The following is a 25,178-nucleotide window of genomic DNA, read 5'->3' as shown; positions in this document are numbered from 1 at the left end:
GATAAGTGAAGCTGTTGAGAGGGAGCGGCGTGACAGCACCATGGAAACTGACGCAGGCAAGGGCTTGCTTTTGGAGGTTTTGTACAGATACCCAGCAAATTAGCATGCAGGTAGAGTCCTTTCTCCCAGAGTTGTCTGCAGTGGTGGATCCTATTTCAGGTATGCAGAATAACATGGATGAAAGACAGGGCAGACTTTTTCCGGGGTCATTTTATATCATGAATTCTATTGAATCTTAACATTAGATTCATACAGAATAGACAGGGAATAGACTGGCTTCCTCCGTCATTTTGAGACACTGATGCCTGAGTATATGTTGTAATTACACCCACAAAGAAAAACAAGTTGCCTGCTGTTGGAGAGCATTAGAGGAGCCTTTTTAGTGTGGTTGTTGTCGTCGTCATTGGGTTGTTGTTTTGTTTTGTTTTGTTTTTTAAAAAACCTTTTGAAGAGATGAGTGGACTGGCAAGGAACTGCCCCTAAAGCATGTTGTCAACTAAAATGCAACAGTGTTGTGACAATGGAGGAGCTGTGTATCAGGGCAAAGTGTGATGAGGGTGAGTTTAAAAGGTTTTTAAATTGCAGCATTCTTTGTGAATATTCCCATCATTACCCCTGAGGGAAGAGGAGAGTATTTCTACGTCAATTACTGTGGCATATCTCATTGGCAGGAACAGGGCTTTGATAGAGTCCCAGTGGGCATAAATCAGCACAGTTTTGCAAAGAGTCAATGATAAGGTACATTTTGCTTGGAAGGCTGTATCTATACAGAGAGACTGCTATTGACATTCATTCGTGTATCCCAGGCATAGGCAAACTCCAGCCCTCCAGATGTTTGGGACTACAATTCCCATCCCATACCTGAAGGAGCGTCTCCACCTCCATAGTTTTGCCCGGACACTGAGGTCCAGCACCGAGGGCCTTCTGGCGGTTCCCTCGTTGCGAGAAGCCAAGTTGCAGGGAACTAGACAGAGGGCCTTCTCGGTAGTGGCGCCTGCCCTGTGGAACGCCCTCCCATCAGATGTCAAAGAGAAAAACACCTACCGGACTTTTAGAAGACATCTGAAGGCAGCCCTGTTTAGGGAGGCTTTTAATGTTTAATAGTTTACTGTGTTTTATTTTTCTGTTGGAAGCCACCCAGAGTAGCTGGGGAGACCCAGCCAGATGGGCGGGGTATAAATAATAAATTATTTATTATTATTATTATTATTATTATTATTATTATTATTATTATTATTATCAGGACCAGTAGTCAGGGATGATGGGAATTGTACACGCCCTGTACACGCTCATCTGGAGGGCTGGAGTTTGCCTATGCCTGCCTTAGAACCTACATCTCCCCTTCCTAGTTTCTCATTATAATGGCATAATGTGATTTATCCAACATACCATTAACAGGTATAATTAATTTTCTTGCCTGATTGTTTTGAGAAAACTTTGAAATTGCTTCTTGTTCTATCATGGAGGTTCAGGGCAAGAAACAACAGGTTCAATTAATTAAGTAAAATGTATACATTGAAAAGAGTTACTCCACCTTTATTGAAAAGGCAGGTAACAACATCAGCATTAAAAACATCAAAGCATTAGCTAAACAAAAAAAAACCCTAAATAGTTTTTAAAAATGGCAGGATAAAACCTAACCTATAAAAGTATAATTATAAAGGCAACAGTTGAAAACATTAACTTCTGGTGGATATTTTAGTAGATATTTAACCAGGTGGATCTTTAGAGGAGGAGGAGAAGTATAATGTGGTCACCAACTAGGTTTTACCCAAAGTAAACCTATTGAAATTAATGGACCAAAACTTGGTAAGTCACCAATCACAGAGTGGCTAAATCAGGCATCCCCAAACTTCGGCCCTCCAGATGTTTCGGACTACAATCCCATCATCCGTGATCACTGGTCCTGTTAGCTAGGGATCATGGGAGTTGTAGGCCAAAACATCTGGAGGGCCGCAGTTTGGGGATGCCTGGGCTAAATTATACTCAAGAGTTAAACCCATTGACTTCAATGCTTCTATGCTGAGAATGACTTGGTTAGATACTAAGTACCGTAATTAAAATAAGCATTTGTTTGAAGTAGACCTAGATATAATTTTTGGATGGCATTATGGGGTTCTGATTCTGCAGTGGTATATATGATACATTGAAAAAAAAAATTAAAAAATCCTTCCAGTAGCACCTTAGAGACCAACTAAGTTTGTCATTGGTATCTGAAGAAGTGTGCATGCACACGAAAGCTCATACCAATGACAAATTTAGTTGGTCTCTAAGATGCTACTGGAAGGATTATTTATTTATTTATTTATTTTGTTTCGACTACGGCAGACCAACACGGCTACCTACCTGTTTTGAAAAATTAGTTGAAGGCAAAAAAGCTTTTGTTTCATATGTGTGAACTACGTCAACCTTTCTTTGTGATTTGAGCCTGTCTCACTCTCTCCCTCTTCTCCGAAAGAATGTGAGATGGGCACATTGTATCCCAGTAAGGGGGGGGGGAGAGAATTAAGGCACAGCAAGGTGGATGGTGGGGAGGAAGGACCCTGCAAAAGCAGTAATTTGTTATTTCACTGTCTAAGAGCCATGGAGGTTTGCTGCTCACATTACCCATTTGTTTTCTGATTTCCCCAAGGTTCTTTTTGTTAACTTGGGAAGTAAAGCCATTACGTGTCAGTATTTCTCTATTCTCCCCACTGCCTCCAGCAGCACATTCTCCTTTCGTGTAGAAGCATGCAGCAGAAGCCTAATGCATCTTTGTAGCCAAATGCTAAAGATACTAACATGTAAAGCAAGAAAGTTATTTCTTAAAAGCTGCATTGGAGCCAATATATTTATTGCATCTTAAGATGGTCCCTGAACAAAATCTACAGTGGTATAGCTGAACCAAAACTATTTAGGGCCAAGCAACAGATTGGGTTAAATGTGCTGTTTGGTGCTCTCTGTTTGGTGATGTTGTTCAATTTTTAATTAGCAGCTGAAGGTGGGCCTGACCCCAAGCAGATGGCAGTGCACATGGAGGGGGCATTTATTAAACCTTTTATTCCTGTGCTGTAGTCTTTGCAAAGCAAAATTGCTAACTGAAGTGTTAATGATTGAAGCATATTCCCAGGAAATGCCGCAGTGATATCGCTGGTATTAGTAGAACAGTGATAAAATTACAGTACTGCCCTCAAAGATCCAATGCAATTGAAACAACAACTTTTAATGATTAAAATTCCTCTATATTAAAAAAGGTAAAGGGACCCCTGACCATTAGGTCCAGCCGCGAACGACTCTGGGGTTGTGGCACTCATCTCGCTATACTGGCCGAGGGAGCCAGCGTACAGCTTCCGGGTCATGTGGCCAGCATGACTAAGCCACTTCTGATGAACCAGAGCAGCACATGGAAATGCCATTTACCTTCCAGCCGGAGGCGTACCTATTTATCTACTTGCGCTTTATGCTTTTGAACTGCTAGGTTGGCAGGAGCAGGGACCGAGCAATGGGAGCTCACCCCGTCGCAGGGATTCGAACCGCTGACTTTCTGATCAGCAAACCCAAGAGGCTCCATGGTTTAACCCACAGCACCACCTGCGTCCCGTTCTTCTATATTTAGGAAGGCATTAAAATCACAAATTAAAATATTTAAATCCCGAAAGATCGTCCTGCTCAACACACAAAACATGAAAGGCAAAGCTTCTTGCCTTTAAACACAACATGCAGGATTTATGGCACTGTGGGTTAAACCACTGAGCCTAGGGCTTGCCGATCAGAAGGTCGGCGGTTCGAATCCCCACGACAGGTGAGCTCCCATTGCTTGGTCCCCGCTCCTGCCAACCTAGCAGTTCAAAAGCATGAAGTGCAAGTAGATAAATAGGTACTCCTCCGGCGGGAAGGTAAATGGCGTTTCCATGCACTGCTCTGGTTCTCCAGAAGTGGCTTAGTCATGCTGGCCACATGACCCGGAAGCTGTATGTTGGCTCCCTTGGCCAATAAAGCAAAATGAGTGCCGCAATCCCAGAGTCGTCCATGACTGGACCTAATGGTCAGGGGTCCCTTTACCTTTAAGGCTAGTATTATATCAGGCATAGGCAAACTCGGCCCTCCAGATGTTTTGTGACTACAACTCCCATGATCCCTAGCTAACAGGACCAATGGTCAGGGATGATGGGAGTTGTAGTCCCAAAACATCTGGAAGGCTGACTTTGCCTATGCCATACAGTTTCTCAAAAAGTTCCTCTTGGTTAGTGGATTCACTTGCAGCCATCGGATTCCAGTGCATGCCGACTGCCTTGGTCCCAGCTGATTTATTTCTAGGACATGTTGTGATAAACATTTCTAGATTTTTCCTCCTTGGCCCAGTAAATCCCTGTGCCATTCTTTATGTGCATAAAGTCCATTTGTGTAAAGAACAGCACAATAATCACTGGCAGTAATGTGAGCAATTGCCCCAGACCCAAACCTTTTCTGTCAGCAGATTTATTTTCAGGCTTCAGTTTGCTGCCAAACAATGCAGGCTGGAGCTTTGCTCTACAGGGGCAGGACCTGGTAGTGCGGTTGAGCTGGTACCTTGTCATTTAAAAGGGCAAAGCCAGAGTGACAAATGAATTTGTTTATAGGTGTGTCACCATATTGCCATTTTGAATAGGATACTTGGGTGAACGTTCATGTTCATGTTCACAGAAAGCTGGATTTCCTCCCCTGTAAAAACGTAAGTACATTGCACAAAATGTCACTCCTCTTGTCCTTTAAGAAACATAGTGTGACTCCATGTAAACCAACATACCTTGGCTTCCACCCAAAGTGAGGCCAAGTAGGAAACGTTCAGACCAAGAGTGAAATCTAGCTGTCAAATATATCCCTCTGTAGCCCTATATCAGGCATGTCAAACCTGCGGCCCTCCAGATGTTTTGGACTACAATTCCCATCTTCCCCAACCACTGGTCCTGCTAGCTAGGGATCATGGGAGTTGTAGGCCAAAACATCTGGAGGGCCGCAGGTTTGACATGCCTGCCCTATATGAACCAGTATATAAAGTCTCTGTATCCCTATATGAACCAGTGCTGCAGATGTAATAGCAACAGCTTCTAATTACACTGAGAAAAGAATCCTACACCATTTTGAGCCCGGGTTCATTTTTGACACCCTAGGTTAGTTGGTTAGGTGATTGTCGCTGGCACAGTTCAGTGCTGACAATCTGGAAGCATCTGTCCATTTAAAAAAACGTAGTAGTCAGAACTAATATCAGTACTCAGAACTGAATTTTCACTTTGCTAGTCTCCAAGCATACCCACTATCTTCAATCTCCCTCCTCGCTTAGAAAACAGATTAAATAATAGAGAGCTATAGCAGAATCTGTGTTGTATAAGTTATTTTTCTACTTCATAAACTCAGCTGGAATAAGTTGGCCTGCACCAGGGAATTATCATATTTAATCCTTTAGCAGAAACACCCTATAGATTTTTCCACTGTGTTTGTTTTCTTGTTGTGTTCAGTACATAATAAACTGAGCAATTAAGAATTGTTTCCCATAATAATTCTTGCAATATAATGAGACGTCCATGCCTTCTGTTTATTTTGCTGTTGACAGATAAGTTAAATAAAGTGAATTGCAGAGCCAAAGTACTTGCTCAGGAAGTTTTGATCTGCCTTTGCAAAATAACAGTGTCCTATTTTATGATCCATCAAAATAAATCATAGCCTTGAGATTTCTATAGCTCTCTCTAGAAATCATATATATATATATATATAGAGAGAGAGAGAGAGAGAGAGAGAGAGAGAGAGAGAGAGAGAGAGAGAGAGTGTATATATATATATATATAGTGTGTGTGTATGTGTGTGTGTGTGTGTGTGTGTGTGTGTGTGTGTGTGTGTGTATATATATATATATATATATATATATAATGCTAAGTGTGCTGCTTTGGAGCTCTCTACATCAGGGGTAGGGAAAATGTAGGCCTTGACCTAATTTCACAGTGGGAGGGGGGAACCCTAGAGGGAGAGGTGGGGAATGTCAGGGAGATAATGGGAGGAGGAATGGGAGGAGGAGGAGGAGGAGGAGGAGGAGGAGGAGGAGGAGGAGGAGGAGGAGGAGGAGGAGGAGGAGAAGAAGAAGAAGAAGAAGAAGAAGAAGAAGAAGAAGAAGAAGAAGAAGAAGAAGAAGAAGAAGAAGAAGAAGAAGAAGAAGAAGAAGAAGAAGAAGAAGAAGAAGAGTAGTTTGGATTTGATATCCCGCTTTATCACTACCCGAAGGAGTCTCAAAGTGGCTAACATTCTCCTTTCCCTTCCTCCCCCACAACAAACACTGTGAGGTTAGTGGGGCTGAGAGACTTCAAAGAAGTGTGACTAGCCCAAGGTCACCCAGCAGCTGCATGTGGAGGAGCAGAGATGTGAACCCGGTTCCCCAGATTACGAGTCTCCCACTCTTAACCACTACACCACACTGGCTCTCAGGGTGAAGTGTTTGCCAATAAAGCCTTAAATGACTTAGGTTAGGATATCTGGAAGACTGGCTCCTCTATACAAACCAGAGGTGGGGGGGGGGTCATTTACAGAGATCCTGTTAAATCCCCTACCACCAAAATAAGTTTTGTTGGTGGGAATGTGAGGTGTGGCTTATTCCGTGTCAGATCCCTACTTGTGGATCTTCCAGCTGAAGGAGATGAGCCTAGCCCTGCCCCAATGCCTGGTGCCATTTTGGCAGGCAGTGAAAACATTCCCATTCTGTTTGACTATTTAATGGCTTTTAATATATATGAGAAGGTTTAACTTTGCCACTCTGAGCACAAGAGCCCTCTCCCCTCCTGAGCTTTCCAGAAACTGGTATTCAGAAAAGAGCCTGACCCCCACCAACGTTTAGGTTTTGTTTCAGCAGTGCATTTTTTTTTAACCTCCACAGTCAGAGGCAATCTGCTTCTGAGCACCAGATGTAGCAGTTACAATCACACAGATCCTCCAGTAAAGCAGTACATATCCTTGTATTCAAGGACACACAGACCAAGGCCAATATACAAAACAATGTCAAAGGCACTCCTTTAGAAGTAAGGCTCGGGGTTGTGAGAGATGCACAGCCTGAAATGGTGTTACAGGAAAAAAAATCCATTCTGAATATTCTCCACTGCCATTTACTCTCGCTAGATTCAACATGCTGCCACCTGCCTTATTGCAGGGCAGATTCGAGGGTAGACCATACGCGGAACGAGTCTGCCCCTGCGGCTTGATGGAGGTAGAAACTGTCTCTTGTGCCTTGTTACGCTGCCGTTTCTACGGGGATATACACTCTGTATTTATTATCCCTGCTATGCAAAAATCTCCAAATGAATCCGAACTTCAATGTCTAAAATCCCTGGTAGAGGACAAGGATCCTGAGATCACTTTAAGGGTAGCCAAATTCTGTGCGATTGCCATAAAACTTAGGGAACAAGCTGTGCTATCATAATGATTAAGGCCTTAAATGATAATCTTAGGTTATATGTTAGTGACAAAGTTTTAATTTATATATTTTAACTGTTGCTATATCTGTATTGTCCCCTGTTATACCTAATTGAAAATTCAAATGTATCCCTATCGTGTTTTATGACTTCCTTGATATTGTATGTGGGCTGGAACTGGTCTGTGACCGAAATAATAAATTCATTCATCAATATTCTCCACTGTTGCCTTCACTAATGGTCAAAGGGGTTACTCTGTGTGCTGCCAACAGCAATGGAGGAGATATTTCTCTCAATATCAGCTGCTGGGGAACACAAGTCCTGATGCACTTAGGTCCTGCTTCTGGTCGGCCACTGCAAGAACAGGAAGCTGAACCAGATAGGTTGATCCAGCAGGTCTCTCCTTCTTAGGTAGGTTTTCTAACAGAATTATAGAACTGGAAACCACATCATCTTGGAATGATGGCTATCCACATTGTCCTCATTCAGACAAGGCTGTAAAATGAATGCTACTGTTGATTCAGGATCTCGAGTCTTCTCTTATTTTAATTTTAACCTCACAATGTCTGCAAGCTAGTATGCTTTAGGGTCATTGTAACCTATTAGCTTTCCATTGCTCATTTAAAGTCATCAGACCAGCAGCAGATAATTATCTCAGAGAAGTGACGTTTCTAAGCCAAATCAGACTATCCAGGGAATACCAACAACCCTGGAGCAGATTTTGCTTTTCTAATTTACTCCTTGTTTGCCCTGTCATCTTGTATTGTGCAGCATCAAGGACAAGTAGAAAAGTATTAGTGTGGAAAGGGAAGAGACAGTTCCACAGCTACCATGTATCTTGTTCTCTGTTAAATTAATAGGAAGAGTGCAATCAATAGACCGAATCTCCTGGGGCTGATACGATGCCCAAATTAAGTTTTGGTTGTTGTTCTTCTAAAAAAAAATTCATTTTAGTTACAATCCACTGTTCATGCATTCACATTTCAATCCTACTTTAATACTCATTTATGTTGCCACATAACCAGCAATGGCTGGCATCAAATGCCCCCTCCACCCCCCAAAAAAGCAGTGTTACTGCTGTTCCCTGGAATGATCCAAGGGTGGGGACAGGTAGCTCTGAGGTCAGGGCTGCACAAGCACACCGACAGAGCCAATCCAATTATTACCTGATGGTAATAACATTTTGGTACATTGGTGATTAACAACCCCAAGATACAAAGTAGCTGACATGGAGTATTCCAGATGTTCTTGGACTCCAACTGACACGCCCTCCCCCAGGCCACTGGCCACTTTCCCTGGGGCTTATGGGAGCTGTAGTCCAATAACATCTAGGGTGCACCAGCCTTGAGATCCTGGTGCAAAGGGTAGCAACCAGGTTGAGACGGAGAGAGAATAAAGGTGTGCAACCAACTAGGGGTCACATTTTGCATGCAACTGGAAGGATAAAAGCAAAAGCTGTCTTTAAAATGCCTTTCTTGGTCATTTGCGAGCCTCTTTCAAAATGCACTGTGCCCTTGAGGCATGTTATCAAGGGGATCCATGCCATTTCTATGCCACTCCTATTGTGCATTTTCATGACCCTGGGCCTGGCAGTATCTGCACATCCAAGCATGGGAAAGTGAGAAGCCAGGGACTTCTCCCAAAATGTCACATAGAGGATAAATGCCCCCAGCTTTGGTTAACATGGATAAGTACAACAAAACAGAACATAATTATGGAAGGCCTAGTGGCACTTGCCTTTCATTTCACAAAAGCCGACTGACTTAAAAGCAACAGTCTCTCTCCTCCTCTTCTTGGTTCGTGCACACGCATTATACAGTATTGACTGATGGAATGGGGCTTGTGTAGTAATCCATTACATTCAGAATTAATTGAACTACATACTCATGGGCAAATTGATTCAAGTTAAATAGAAATTCATCTGAATTATTCTGTGCCAACTAAACTGGGGGAGGGGGGCACAGCAAAAAAAAACCAGCTCTAAAGGATTGCTGCAAGAAAATTGGGTGGTAAATAGGAAATAGGCAGATACCCTACATACGTGCACACAATTTTTGAACACCCAGTTACATGTGTCTGGGGAAGCTGGCTAGATCAGGTGTGCAGATGTGCAGACACTGGTATTTACATGGTATTTACATTAATATGCACACAGGGAAATGTTTGCCCTACTAAGCAGTGGTGGCTTCAATCTTTAAACTACTTCCTGAACATTTTTAATATGCAAGACCCTTCCAAACCTCTTCCTCCCCAGAGAGCTGAAAGTATCCATCTTGAAGATACGAGAGTAAGGACAGGAAGCATCATTTCTTAGGGAATGGCCCCAATTCCATGGTAGAGCATATGCTTTTATTCTGTTTGAAGCCCTGATGAGCTGCCAGTCCCTGAAGATACTGGGCTGAATGGTCCAATGATCAGACTTATACCAAGCTTCCCAAGTGCTAAATTCTGCCCTCACTCCGACTTGGCTTCAATATGGACAGCATCAGAGCTTGGTCTCAGCAAATCCTTGAAGTGCTTATTTTACTATCCTCCTTTGGTGTGTATACTATTGGGCATTCTATGCCAATTATCACCAGTGGCCACTAGCTGGAAATGGGTCACACCCTGGCAGATTAGATCATCTATTGATTGGACTGGATTCTGTCTTTGTGTGCTGCATAATTTTATGACCCCTACAGCTATCTATGTCTATTGCATGGCCATCTTGTCTCATTATTTAAAAAATATTGTTCTTTCTCTCTACTAAGGGTAGCTCTGCTCACCCATGTAGGAAAAACTTCATTCATATGATATATTGGAGTCTGATGCATGACATCTTAACCCTGTCAGGGCCAGCTCTATCATTAGGCAGAGAAGGACAACTAATTTTGAATGTCACGAAAGAGCAGCCAATCTATTTGTAGTAGTATTAGTGGTGGTAGTTGCATTTACAAGAAGGAAGAGAGGTTCATATGAGATTTTCTGCCCCACTTTCCCAAATAACTTGGCTAGCCTGGGGTACTATGTATATTGACATGGGCATTGGCGAATGCTGTTCTGCTTTAAGCAGCAAAATGTCTTGGGCTGAGCCTGTTATCTCACAATAACTTTGTTAGATGTTAAGATGCCCCAGGATTCCTTGTTGTCTTGCTGAAACTGACAGCAAGGAGGGAGCCTCCTGATTTTGTGGGAAGCCTCCTGATTTTGTGGGAAGATTCAAGTGCATACCTGGAAATTGAGGCTCACACTACAAAAGTAGGTTAAAGTGTTTTGTTGCCCTTCAAAAAAGAAAGAGCCTTTGGAAGATAGAAAAGTCATGGGAAAATGCCCTGAAAATGAATGAATGATTAACAGGAAGACATCTAAACACCCCAAAGCAAATCAGGATGAATGCTGGTTGTCATATAATCTCCCCACAAACAAATCAGAATGAAAACCAAACATAATCCAACCTTCGTATAAGATTGGCACAAGTGAATACTCAATAAATAGGTCATCTAGAGGAACTCTAACACCATCAACCCTCAGTAATTTACAACAGAAAGAGGTACACTGAACAGGTGAGGCCTGAAATTCTGTTTTTCTGAACTATAGAAAGCTATGCTTTTAGCAAAAGAAATCCCTGTGGTAATAAGCAATATCCTGGGTTCTTTCATATTGCAAAGAGAGGAACATTCTTCTGAGCCCTTTGACTCCTCTGAGAGGCAGAGGACAGCAAGCTGTGTTCCATCATTATAACAAAATTCACCTTCATAAGCCAAGGGCATGACTTGTGTTTGGATAGTAGAAGAACAACCTGTCCCTTTGCACTGAAGATTTCAGGCAGAGATTTAGAACCTGCTTGAAATGTCTGCAAGGAGAGGCTCACTGTGACTAGTGTGCTATGATGTGATTCCATTTCCACCCTTTGCTATGATGTTTAATATGAATGTATAAACTTGACAGTTCCTCGCTGAGTAGAAGAGTGCTTGTAGTTGCAGTTACAATGCTGGCCAGTGAGTTCATTCAATTGATAAAACTTCCAGTGGTGATGGCATAGCAATAGACAGAGGGAAGGTGCCTTCTTATACCTTCCTTTCAGTACTGGGAGGCTGTAGTTGAAGTGGAGGACATCGCAACATATCCCTCAGGGAAGACTTCCCCTGCTGTTGACCTTCAGATGTTTTGGACTGCAAGTCCCTTCATCCCTGGCCATTGGCTGTACTGGCTGAGACTGGTGGGAGATGTAATCCAAAATCTGAAAGTAATCAGGTTGGGGAAGGGACTCGGTGAATTCCACCTCACACATCTTGGTTCACACTGTTCCACAGTGTGAAGGTTCTACATGGGAGTAAGTTAGTAGGCTGGTGTTAGTTTATCTTCAAGAAATTCCCCCCAATGAATTTTCATCATAGAAAGTTTAGAAGAGAAAACTGCAGCAAGTCTGTCAATATACACACTATCCTTACTGCTTTTGTGACATCAGTATCCCTTCCCTTCCCTCTTCTCACACCTCTTTGCATGATTGCAGATGGGTCACTGGCAAGCTGCTGATATGCACTCCATGCTGGTAAATCATACACTGTTTGACCATTCCCTCTGATTGCCGTATTCATGTACCACAACCTTTGAGCATTTGTTTAGAACTCAGAAAATTATGTGCTCCTTTTCACTGACATTTGCAGAACAATATGAAATCAGCATCTACTATATATTTTGACTTTTAAAGATATGGTAACCAAATCAAGGAGCAGGTTTTTATCTGTGTTTGTATACAACTGGACACCATTTTGAATCAAGATGGTGGACTGAACCTTTCAAAACTGCAATGATTTTTTTCTCCATTTCTTAGAATTCCTGAGCAGCAGCAGGTACAATTTTGTGGCTGCTGGTCAAAAAATAAATGGTTATACCTGATTGTTAATCAATATTCCAAGAGGTCATGGAGGTAGAAACAGGAGAGCAAGCACCCATGCTTTGATTGGGCCTCAGCAAAAGACAGTGACTGCCAGGCAGCACAAACAGATGGGTATATATATATATATATATATATATATATATATATATATATAGGCACACTTACTATTGATTAACCACTAGGAAGTGGACAGGAAATAAACTGGAGGGAATGGAGAGCATTAAATATATCTATAGCTTTTTGCCTTTTAAGTTTAATCTGAACATTACCTCTGTTATCATTGTTCACTTTTGATTCCCTGGTTCTTGTCTAGCCCAATGTTCCTGGACATGTGTCATTTTTGTGGTCAACTTTGTTTTGAACAAATAAGCATGACATACTAACAAATGAAGGTAATCTGGTATCTGTACTTTTGACACACACCCTTTTGCCCATTCAAAATGCCAGTGAGTAACTATGCCGGCTTTGCAAGCACACCTCCAATGTTCCATTAAACAAAATATGTGCCTAAAATTCACATTAGCATTAAGGTTGATGAACAAAACTACTGGTCAAAGAACCCAGCTCTTTCTCTTAGCTTAAAAGTTGAAGGCAAAAATACAAAGGATCAAATTAATCAGGTAAGTATGCAGTGGCTACTTTCTGGTGTTTTTTTTCTTAGAATCACTTTGGAGCTGTTGGCAACCATATGCAGTGACCTTCAACTTTCACCAAAGTAACTGTGCATACTCAAAGAACCATGTAGCTGATGCAATTGAACAGTATGACTCATTCCCTTTTCTGACTCAGAAATGACTTTGCAATGAATTAAATAAACTTTTTTTAAGGACACTTAATAGAATAAGAACCTACTGTAATAGGTTATTAATGTGGTGCCTCCAGGCACACATGTGGCCCACAGAGGTCTTCTCTAGTATCCTGAGTGTCCAGGTCTATTGCCCAAAATTAGGCTTGACAGATACATCCCATTGTAGCCAATATAATAGGATATGCTTGGTTGCCAAGTGTGTGTGGTGCCCACAAAAGTTAGGATCATAGAACTGTAGAGTTACAAGGGACTTCAAGGCTCATCGAGTCCAATCCCCTGCAATGTAGGAATCACAGTTGAAGAATCTTTGACAGGTGGCCATCCAATCTCTGTTTTAAAACCTCCAGTGTAGAAGAGTCACCGCCCGAGGGAGTCCGTTCCACCATCCAATGATTTCTTTCTCCATCTTGCAAATGTGTTTTGGATTTGCATCTCCTTTTGTCCTCAATTTCTGCCTTGTAATTCCTGCTGGGTTCTGGCATTCCAATTGCCTCTGGTCCTTTAACCCTCATCTGCTTGATTCGTTGCCTCACCTCCAGTCCATCCATGACTATCTCTATTGCCCTTCTGATCCTTGAATCCCAACAGCAGTCTGAAAGCTAGGCCAAGGCTGCGCCACTACTCCGACAAGGTCTCATTTCAGACATGAAGTCTCTATAGCCTTTCCTTGGAAGGTCCAATAGCCAGCCGAAGGAACTAGTCCATAGCCTGAAATGGTCCACTGACAAGAAGACGTTCCAAGCTGAAATTCAGATAGTTCACTACACAGAGGAACCTCACACAGACCTGATATTTCCTGCTCCCTGCAATCCTCATGTACAGTAGTTGGACTGCTTGGGGAAATAAAATTTGTGAATTCTGATCTGATCTGATCTGTACCTCCCAGACTAATGTGAAGATCAGAACTAGCTTTCCCAGATGCTGTGATGCAGTTTTGGCTCAAAAACAGAAACACAGTACATTAAGAAATATGTATTTTGGGAGAAAATAGGTTGAGATATAGGTATTGAAATATGTATTTATGAACTCATGTGATAGTGGCATGGACCTGATCTGTCTATCCCTGACAATCATCTCCACCACCAGTAGAAGCCTGTTCAAGAGGAATCTGGTAATTCAGCAATTACATGCTTGCTTGGTACCGAGACAAACCCTGCACCCATCACTCCCTCCTAATAGGAAGAGATCAGGGCGGTAATTCTCCTTTCCTTTCAGCTGGCCACCACTTCCCACTAGCAAATTATTTCACTGGTTGTGGCTTTAATACCCATTTATTTTGTAGCTATGGAATTCCCTTCCCAAAGAGCAAGTGGGGGAGGAGGGAGCTGAGGCCTTGTGGGTGTTGGGCTAGAAGTCCCATCTCCTTGCTGACTGGGGCTGATTGGAGTCAAACAACATCTTGAAGGCCACATATTAACTATCCTTGCCACAGAAATAAAACTGGTCACTACAAACACTGCAATCTTTTCAGTGACAGGTTAAAACCAGACATTTAAAACATTTTATTTGCTGGGCGATATGATTGGCACCAGCTTGGCTGCAGGAGTTGCCAGAAGGAGGCCATCCAAGATGCCATCCAACTGCCTTAGGGACTCCACTCCAAATTTGTGTAGGGTTTACTCCTTAGCCTTTTCTTCTCCCAAAGATATCCTGCAATGCAGCAGAATTTTCCTTCTCCTAGATGGGCTATCTTTCCAGGTTCCCACCTGCCCCTCACTTTCCTCTTCAGGACGTTCAGAAACCAACTTCTTGACCTTTGGACCCACTGCTGGTCCCATCCGCTCAATCCACCCGAGCCTGTCTTCACATGCAGGGCAAGCCCCTTATCTACCAGATTATTAATGTTAAATATAATGGGCCAAACCATCATGTTGTTTGTGTGGCACAGTTTTCCAGGGCCGGCTCTACGTGCAGGCTGGGTGGCGCAGGGCACCACGGCGCTGGCCCGCCAGTGGGGCGCCGCGAGCTGCACCCGCCTGCTGGCCGGCCGGTCCGCCGCGCAGCTGCGCCCATGGCAACCGCGCTGTGCCTGCCCACCCGCCACGCAGCAGCGCCTGTGGCAGCCGCGCTGCGCCCGCCCACCCGCCGCACTGGGAAACGGGGCGGGGGGCGCCGGCACACCACGGCGCCAAGGGCGCTTAAGACGGCCCTGCAATTTTCTTTCTATTTTCTGCTTCTGCAGTAGAGTTTGTATTGTTGTGGAGCTATTGCTTTATCTTTAAATTGAACCAATCTTATCCGAAAGTTATTTGAGAAGGAAGAAACAAGGATTGTTACGCTACCATTTTGGCAGTTCCTTTTCAAGGTGCCATCACAGCAGCAGAACAATTGCAGGCTGCTCTTTGCCGCCCACACACTGCAACCCCTTCTCAAGTACATCTTTATAAAGAGAAGGCCTTGTTATTTTGCATGGGGAAACACTGTATTATTAGAGCATTTTAATGTACTGCCTGTGCAGTATCTTGATGAAAAGAGAGTAGCAAATGCTCTTGAAGAACTTTACCCCTTTTTTGGTTTCCGTTTTTGATCTCTGTCTCTAGGGAAACAAATGTAGCATCCAGAAAGTATATTATAAATGCCACCTACACTCTGTTTCAGCCTTGGGAAGAATGAAATAATCATCCATTGAAATGGAAATGACACTGAAGACTGATCTGCTATTGCCTGAAGTCTGTAAGGGAGAATTGTGCAGGCAGGGAGACCACCAGAGTCCGATCCAGCAGTGACACTACAGTGAACCGTACAACAGCTGAAGCCAGCAAGCTCTTTCTAGTCTGGGTGAACTCAATTAATCTAGGACCCTAAGAACTAAGAATATGCCCTGTTTTTACATTGCTGTATGTTGTTGTTGTTGTTGCAATTATACTGCTTTTCCCTGTGGTACTTTGGTTTACGAACTCAATCCGTTCCGGAAGTCTGTTCTTAAACCAAAGCGTTCTTAAACCAAGACGTGCTTTCCCATAAGAGCGGGGGACTCAGTTTACAAATGGAACACACTCAACAGGAAGCGGAACATGTTCTGCTTCCAAGGCAAAGTTCACAAACCAAAACACCTCCTTTTGGGTTTGCAGCGTTCTTAATCCAAGTTGTTCATAAACTAAGCTGTTCTTAAACCAAGGTACCACTGTGTACAGAAATGCGCAAATTGACCCAGTGACATAGTCCACGGTCCTAGAAACAAATATCCATTGAAGACAATAGCAATTTCCCACAGAACTAATATTCCGTGCATGACTTGGGCTATCTAATTTACAATTTTCTGTTATATCTACTTTATTCCTGCAGTGAGCACCGTAGCTGCATTTTCCCTAATGGTGATCTGAGTGCCTCAGAAGATCCAGTGGTACTTAGAAGAAAAAGGGTTTTCCTCACTGCCTCCTTTTAAGCATCCAAAGCACACAATTTCCCTTAGAAACTAAATTACTTAAGGCTATTTACTTTGTATGTCCATTCTACAGCACACCCACTCAGCCATGAAGTTCACTGGGAGATCTTGGGCCAGTCACTGCCTCTCCGCCTAACCTACTTCACAGGATTGTTGTGAGGATAAAAGGAGGAGAAGAACCATATATGTCACACTGAGCTCCTTAGAGGAAAGGTGGGTTATAAATGCAATCATTCGTTTATTATAAATATTTTTGAGATCCACTTTTACCTCACTCTGAATTAGGAACATTTCCCCTTCTTAGCCTTTCTTTCTTTTTGCCCATCAAATACAGAAGTTTCATATTCCTATCATGTATGAAGCATACGAACCTTCAAAGCAAAGGGAAAGGACACTGTGAACAACAAATGTCCCGTGGAAAACGGATCTATCCTCGCTGGATCAATGGTAAAAAGAAGCTATTATCCATTTAGAACAAATGCCAGAGCTAAGCAATTCTGTGGCCAGCCATTCATAAATTACAAGGAAAATTCAATCCACTCTTGAAACCAACAGTGCAGAGGGCACCATCTGACCATCATGAATATAGTTCTCCCAGCCAAAAGAGGGTGAACATTTTCCCGCCACAGTCGTCTTATCCCATCTTCCCATTTTATTAGGAATTCTGCTTCAGGACTTTGATCCATGTGGCCTCAATTTAATCACAGCATCTGTGGATCATGAGCATGTAAGTAAGCAGCAGTTGCACACACACGGGCAGACTGTGCAGGCAGATTAGAAGTGCACATAAATAGACAATTTGTGAGGGAGAAGGCACTGGACTTCTCTCTTGTTGCACCCTTTCTTCACCACACATCAAAGCCTCAACAAGGTGGGAAACAAGTCAAGGCCTCAGCAAGGTTAGGGCTAGGCATCTGATGAGACTGAATAGGATGCACTCTGGTCACAGTGATGTCCAGCTGGTTCAGATCAAAGGCTTATGCAGTCTCGGCAACCTGTACCCTGTGGCAGCCAACCAGGAAGCCCACTAACAAGACAGAAGAGAAATGGTGCTCTCCTGCTATTGTTCCGCAGGCCAGCCATTGGCATTCAGGGGCTACTCCGATTATGGAGGTATAATATAGTCGTCAGTAGTAGTCACTGACAGCCTTACCAGTGCAAACTTGTCTATCTGAACACCTGGATGCTGTCACTTGTATAAGGTTCCCTCCATGTTTGCCTCTCGCCACACCCACATCTGGAAGGCTGCCCACAGGAGAATGTGGTCCTCAGGCTGATAAAAGGCTCCCCTCCCCTCGCTCTCCAATAATATAAGCCAGTTGTTGGGCAACGGGTGGGGAAATGTTTAAAAGATGCCAGGCATGAAATGAAATCCAGGCTGCGAGGGAGTGGAGGAGTGAATGAAACAAATGCCGTATGGCCTGAAGAAATTTCAGTGTAATCCTTAGCTTTAGCAAACATAAAACGCAAAGCTGTTCTTATTCAACGACAATAACGTTGACTAATCTGGAAACTGATTGGAGTGACATTTGGAAAATGTTATGTGGATGTCTGCTACCAAAATCCCTTCAGCATTTCATCTCATCTCAGAAGAAAAATTCTGGAAGCAAAAATTTCATTAGACATATAGGAGGATTTCATAGAATCGTAGAATTGGAAGAGACCCCAAGGGTCATCTAGTCCAACCCCCTGCAATGCAGGAATCTTTTGCCCATTGTGGGGCTTGAACCCATGATCTGGAGATTAAAAGTCTCATGCTCTACTGACTGAGCTATCAGTAGTTAGGATCAGTAAACATGGTCCATGAGAATATACTTTCCTCTGACCTGGGCTGAGTGGGGTTTGACAGGGATGATCTCCCTAATGGCTGCTTGCCATATGGCTTTCAGAAGCATTGTAGAATATTAGATTATTAACAGCCATTGATGAGGGGGTGTAGGCTGAGCTATATACTTTTTAAAATCATCTTAATTTGTGTGCCCCTTTATTTTCCCTTTGTCATTTAAAAATTATAACTTTTCAACATTCAAATGTCCTCTCTTTCCCAACAGTTTATATGTAAAGAGAAGCCCTTGGAAGGTGTCGACCTTTTAGAAAGGAACACTTAAGAGTAGTACTTCAGCCCTGAAATATTATGTTGAGAAAGTGACAGGTACAGCAATAAAACACACAAAACAGTATGTTTTCCTGGGCCTTTGCCAAGGCAAACTACCATGAATTTCCTTCAAGTGCTATCTCCTGACAGGAAGCTTATTAATATTTAATACCTCAATAGGAGGAAATCTGCATAATTTGATGGTTTAAAGAAACAGCGGTGGCACGAACCGTTCTGCTTCATGGCGCTTTTGCCTTTAAAGGGTGTGTTCGCAAGACTGCTCATTTTGTGTCATCTGAGAAATGCAAGACTTTTACGCCTTCTTCAAAACAGTGATTCCAAAACTTCTTATAGCTCAAGCACAGGGTTCCCCAGCACCGCACTTCCAGAATTTAAATTGCAGCCATGGTTCACTCTTACACCTGAAAACGTTTATCTGGCAGCATAAAGCTGAGCCCCCATATGTATCAGAACGAGGTGAAGTGGTAAAATGGGGTGTGCCACTTTTGAATGCTTCCTTGGGGAACAGGAGTTCCCGGCAAGTAGAAAGTCAGCATAGCGGTCACATGACCCCCAATGTATTCATTTCATATTTGCACATTCAAAAGCACAGCACTGTATGCAACTAAGTTTTACTCAAAAGACACCCGCTGAAATCAACGGACCTATGATAATCATGCTCGTTCAATTCAACAGGTCTAGTCTGAGTATGACAAACACTGGATGTGCTCAGCAGAGCAAAGGATTCTGATGCTGCTACTATGGAATAAGCTGGTGTGTTTTGGGCTGCTGAGGCTCACGTTGTATATACGTGTAAATAAAACCATATATCTTAAAGACACTACAGTCTCTGTTGTGCCTGGTTTTCTGAAGAAAACACAAACCCTGAGCAAGCACCAGGAACCCCTGAAGTCTCATGTACAGCTCTATGGAGATTGGGGTGGTGTGTAGCAATATATTTACTTGATGGTTACAGGTAGGTAGCCGTGTTGGTCTGAGTCTAAGCAAAATAAAAAAATTCCTTCAGTAGCACCTTAAAGACCAACTAAGTTTTTATTTTGGTATGAGCTTTCGTGTGCATGCACACTTCTTCAGATACACTGGAAACGGACGTGTCAGACCCTATATATATACAGAGGGTGAACCCTTATATATATACCACCCTCTGTATATATATAAGGGTCTGACACTTCCGTTTCTAGTGTATCTGAAGAAGTGTGCATGCACACGAAAGCTCATACCAAAATAAAAACTTAGTTGGTCTTTAAGGTGCTACTGAAGGAATTTTTTTATTTTACTTGATGGTTGTTGCTGCAGGAAGAAGGAAGACTCCTCTCATTTTGGTTACAGGTAGGTAGCTGTGTTGGTCTGGGTCGAAGTAAAATAAAAAAATTCCTTCAGTAGCACCTTAAAGACCAACTAAGTTTTTATTTTGGTATGAGCTTTCGTGTGCATGCACACTTCTTCAGGTATCAGGTATCATGCACACGAAAGCTCATACCAAAATAAAAACTTAGTTGGTCTTTAAGGTGCTACTGAAGGAATTTTTTTATTCCTCTCATTTTGGGTGTCAAGGGTGCCACATACTCTTGGGAGTTGTAGCTTTCCCCCAGGGCTTCTGTGGATCCCAGTACAGATGCCAAATCTGCATCCTGGTTAAAATAAATGTCTGTGCTACAAATACACAAGTTGCTCAAAGAGGATCATGAGCTCAGGTCTGGATATTTTCAGGGCCTTTTTTTCCAGCCAGAACTCGCTGGAACTCAGTTCCGGCACCTCTCGGGGGGGGGGGGCATTACCATTACAGTGGAACCTCGGTTTATGAACACCTCGGTTTACGAATTTTCGGTTTACGAACGCCGCGGACCCATCTGGAACGGATTAATTCACTTTCCATTACTTTCAATGGGAAAGTTCGCTTCAGTTTATGAACGCTTCAGTTTATGAACAGACTTCCAGAACCAATTGTGTTCATAAACCGAGGTACCACTGTATAAGAGAACAAGTAAGTGAGTCCCAGCACCTCCTTACCTAGAAAAATAAGCAACACACTTTCATGTGTAAGCATTTTTATTTTTTTTCATGAAGGCTGTCCCCAAAGATGCACTCCAGCCATTTTCCAGAGTCGACTCCCAGTAAACATGCATGTAACAAATTAATGCTGAGATTCACCTCCACATGGTAGAGTTGCAAGCTTGAAAATGACCTCTGATTTTTGCAGGTTTGTTGATATTGTTAACAAATGCCCTTGCAAAAGTAACCAAATCATACCTTTCTGATTCTTGAAAACTGCAAAAAAAAAAATTGTTGTTCTTTCTGTTCAAAGACCTCAGGACTCTCATTAATATTCATAAAGCATTTCTAATACTGTAGACTGGAAGCATTGGATTTATGTAATAAGCTAATCAGGTTAGACCACAGGTATTAATCTGAATTGGGCTTCATTAAACCATTTATTCTTTTATATTAACAGTTCTCTTGTATAACTCTATACAATTCTGCCAATGGGCATTTTCAAATACAGCTTTGGAAGAAAGTGATAAAGTAGGAAAGAGGGAAATGAAAGTCTGACCATATGAACATCAGGTTATCTGAAGAAGTGTGCATGCACACGAAAGCTCATACCAAAATAAAAACTTAGTTGGTCTTTAAGGTGCTACTGAAGGAATTTTTTTATTTTACTTCGATCCAGACCAACACGGCTACCTACCTGTAACCAACATCAGGAAAAACATTTTCACAGGAAAAACTGTTTGAATGGACTTCCTCAGAAGCATAGGAGCTTCCGAGGTCCCTCTGCTGCCCCCAATAAAATATTTTGGAGGGTTGCCCCCCCCCCGGGCATTGCCATTCAAATGGTGAATGGTGTGCATGTGCTTTCTCAAGCAAAGGAGCCAGCAGCAGAGTTACGTGTCCACTAATTCGCCAAGCGGTAGTAAGCACCTAGGCTGGGAAAAGAGGATGGGGTAGAATTTTGTTAAAATTCAGCAATTAAATTTGTGATCCTGAATTATGTTCCACACACCTTCAGCCTAGGATCAGGGCTGTGTGTTTGAGATTGTGTGCAGATTTTCTAAGTAGTTTGTCCCAATCTCCAAGTAACAGAAGCAAATCTATTGTCTGAAATCTTTTCTTTTTTTTCTTTGTTTCATCTCGGTTCCATGCAATGGCAGATGGATAACCAACATGGACCTCCTCTTGATGAAAACAAAGTCTGTTCCTACTCCTTTATTCTCTACATAAAGAGTAGATCCTTAGTTTCCTTTCAAAGGTCACTTTGACTGACAGCTCAGAGAGAGCTCCACTCTACCTTACAACACAACAGCTGCTGGAAACAGACGGCTCAAGTATCTGGGGAATATGTCAAACTGACCTTGTTTCAGCTGGTACCACATCACTCTCCGCAATAGTTTTAACTAGCTTCTAGTCTACGTTTAGCTCTTCAATACAACTGGCTTCAGAAATGCTTTGAAACAATGCCGAAAACAAATATTTCAGAATACTTAGGATATCTTCTTGAAACTTATGCATGCGAAAGATATCTGTATAGAATGGACTCTGTAGGCAGAGAAATGGATTTCAATGAGCATCACTGTGATTAGATACATTTGTCTTTTAGTAGTTTCAAATAGTTTGCTTTCAAAGCAGCTAACCAAGTTGCTCTGATAATGAACCTAGTAATGTGAGGTTCATATGGAACATCTGAAATGTATAGAATTCTCTGAACACAGCCAGCTTTTAAAAAAAGACATAGGCATATTCCAGAAACAAGAGCAGGCAGGACCAAATGGCTACATTCCAATACCTAAAATATTATCTCACTCCTTATACACAGCACAGCTGAGGGCTTCCTTCAGATACTATCAGGAGGTCAATTTTACATAATTTAGGAATCAAGCTTTAGTGTGGTGCCACCAACCCTTTGGAATTGCCTCCGCTTAAACAGTTCATTGAATTGCATTTGCCATTTTACCAACCATTCACTCAGGTGCCCTTTTAGAGCTCTTCACACAATCTCTTCTGGTTTCAACAACCCTGAACAATTCAGTATCATCAGCAAACTTGGCCACCTCACTGCTCACTCCAAACTAGATCATTTGTGAAAAAGTTTCTCAGTAACAATCCTCGAGGGATTCTAGTTTCTACATCTCTCCATTCAGAGAATGGCTCAATCCTGTCTAGTAGCTATGTCATTCCTTGTAGCTATGTTGTACACTGAATGGAATGATCCAGTGTGTGGTATTAGTAGTATGCCACCAAACTCAATTTCTTATTCATCAAAGCCAGTTGAGGAAGTGGAAATGCTAGTCTTTTACTAGCTGAGGGCCCAAAACCTGAAGCTCAATCCAAGCAAGAATGAGGTAGTGTTAATGGGAGGTTTATCTACCTAGATGATTGGAGTTCAACCAGGCCTTTGGCTATTTAATATTCTTCTTGTTGTTTAGTCATTTAGTCGTGTCCGACTCTTTGTGACCCCATGGACCAGAGCACGCCAGGCACTCCTGTCTTCCACTGCCTCCCGCAGTTTGGTCAAACTCATCTTCGTAGCTTCGAGAACACTGTCCAACCATCTCGACCTCTGTCGTCCCCTTCTCCTAGTGCCCTCCATCTTTCCCAACATCAGGGTCTTTCCAAGGATTCTTCTCTTCTCATGAGGTGGCCAAAGTATTGGAGCCTCAGCTTCAGGATCTGTCCTTCCAGTGAGCACTCAGGGCTGATTTCCTTCAGAATAGATAGGTTTGATCTTCTTGCAGTCCATGTAAACGGTTGTTTTAAACTGTTTTTGCCAGTAATTTTACTGTTTTATTCTTTTTGAAAGCGGGTTTTACAATTAAGCAGTGTATAAAATTTAGGAAATAAGTACATAAAAGTAACTGCTTACACTATACACAGGAGAGGACCTGGTGTGCTTCACTTGCTCAGCCCTTGCTCACGTTTCTTGGCGCTTGAAAGGCATCCACATTCCAAAATACAATCAATCCTGGGATTTAGCCTTTGTTCCCAGGCTGAGTAGATAGCTCTACATCAGAGGTGGCAGCCTGTTCCCTTCCAGATATTTGGTCTACAACTCCCATCATTCCTGGTCATGTTGTCTGCAGCTGATGGAAGCTGGAGTTCAACAATATCTGGAGGGCAATGGGTGCTGACCTTTAAAGTCCTAAACAGCCTCGGCCCAGTATACCTGAAGGAGCGTCTCCACGTCAAGGCTGCCCACTGTCACCTCTGATATTTATTTTGATGATGGAGGTGCTTAACAACCAGATACAAAAGGACCAATTCATCAAAGGCATCACTCTGGGAATGAAGGCTTACAAACTCAAAGCATTCACTGATGATCTATTAATTATGACTGAAAACCCTAAAGAGAGCCTAACAAGAGTATTACTGTACTGTAGAACTGATTAAGAACTCTGGAGAAGTAGCAGGCTTCAAATTGAATACCACTAAAACCAAATTGCTGGTTAAAAGTGTGCCACCACGGGAAAAGGATGAACTAGAAATATTAACAGGTTTTAAGATTTGTCAAAAAAAGCGAAGTATTTGGGCATTTGGATCACCCCAAAAAATATAAACCTATTTCAAGATAATTATACGGAAACTTGGTTAGAGATAAAAAAGAATTTTGAAATCTGGAGCAGGTTAAAGCTCTCATTTCTGGGTAGGATTTCCATAATAAAGATGAATGTCCTTCCTAAATTAATATTCTTATTGCAAATGATTCCAGTGCTGGGTGATGCAGGCTGTCTCAAGACTTGGCAGAGAGAGATCTCTAAGTTTTGTGGGAGGGGAAAAACCCAGAGTCAAACATCTAATATTAATTGATATAGAAGACAGAGGAAGTTTTTCTCTCCCTGACCTGAAACTATATTATGAGGCAGCCTGCTTCACCTGGCTGAAGGAATGGTGCACTCTGCAAGATCCTGACCTTCTCGATCTGGAGGGTTTCGACAATCGATGGGGATGGCATGCATACTTGATGTATGGAAGAGCTAAAATACACAGAAATTTTGTGAATCACATAACCAGGAGATCACTTTTTGCAGTTTGGAAAAAATATAAGGACTTGTTAGAACCCAATGTGCCATGGTGGACATCCCCAATAGAAGCCTCTGCAGTTAAAAGGAAGAATACTCAGAAAATCTGGCCTACATATAAAGTACTCCTTAAAAGCTTTGAGGAGCTAAAAGTGCATTTATCTGATTGGTTCCAGTATCATCAATTATTTGAAAAATTTCCAGATTTGAATTGGAGTTAGTAAACTCCAAGAGTAAAACCCTTTCCAAAGTGTATCGACTCCTCCTTGATTGGGAGGTCAAGGAGGAGGAGGTCACCACGGTTATGATTAAGTGGTCACAAGACTTTGGGTATACAATAAATATGTTCCTATGGGAAAATTTGTGGAAAAACAATTGGAAGTTTACAACCTGTTACACCCTAAGAGAGATTTTTTTTTTAATGCAACATAGATGGTACTTAACACCTTGGAAGCTTTCTATAAAAGTGTCCCAGGCGATTGCTGGAGATGTGCAGAAAAACCAGGCACTTTTTACCACATGTGGTGGCAGTGCAAGAAAATGGAAGTGTTTTGGGGAAAACGTCCA

The 25,178-nt window shown here is 42.4% G+C and overlaps 1 protein-coding gene and 1 long non-coding RNA gene across 2 annotated transcripts in view; one reads left to right on the top strand and one right to left on the bottom strand.

Moving 5' to 3' along the window:
* The window catches only part of CLVS1 (clavesin 1), a 50,652-nt gene that overhangs the window by 13,278 nt on the left and 12,196 nt on the right, over positions 1 to 25,178 (bottom strand). The window lies entirely within an intron of this gene.
* LOC148684853 (uncharacterized) lies at positions 81 to 19,417 on the top strand. The gene is made up of 5 exons (XR_015951506.1): positions 81 to 159; positions 12,950 to 13,049; positions 15,695 to 15,874; positions 16,555 to 16,694; positions 16,816 to 19,417. It is a non-coding gene; the product is annotated as an uncharacterized LOC148684853 (long non-coding RNA).

This window comes from Zootoca vivipara, chromosome 8, assembly GCF_965207765.1.
Source record: "Zootoca vivipara chromosome 8, rZooViv2.hap1.1, whole genome shotgun sequence".
Lineage (NCBI taxonomy): Eukaryota > Metazoa > Chordata > Lepidosauria > Squamata > Lacertidae > Zootoca > Zootoca vivipara.
Note: the sequence above shows the minus strand (reverse complement) of the source record. Positions and strands in the feature narration are given on the sequence as shown.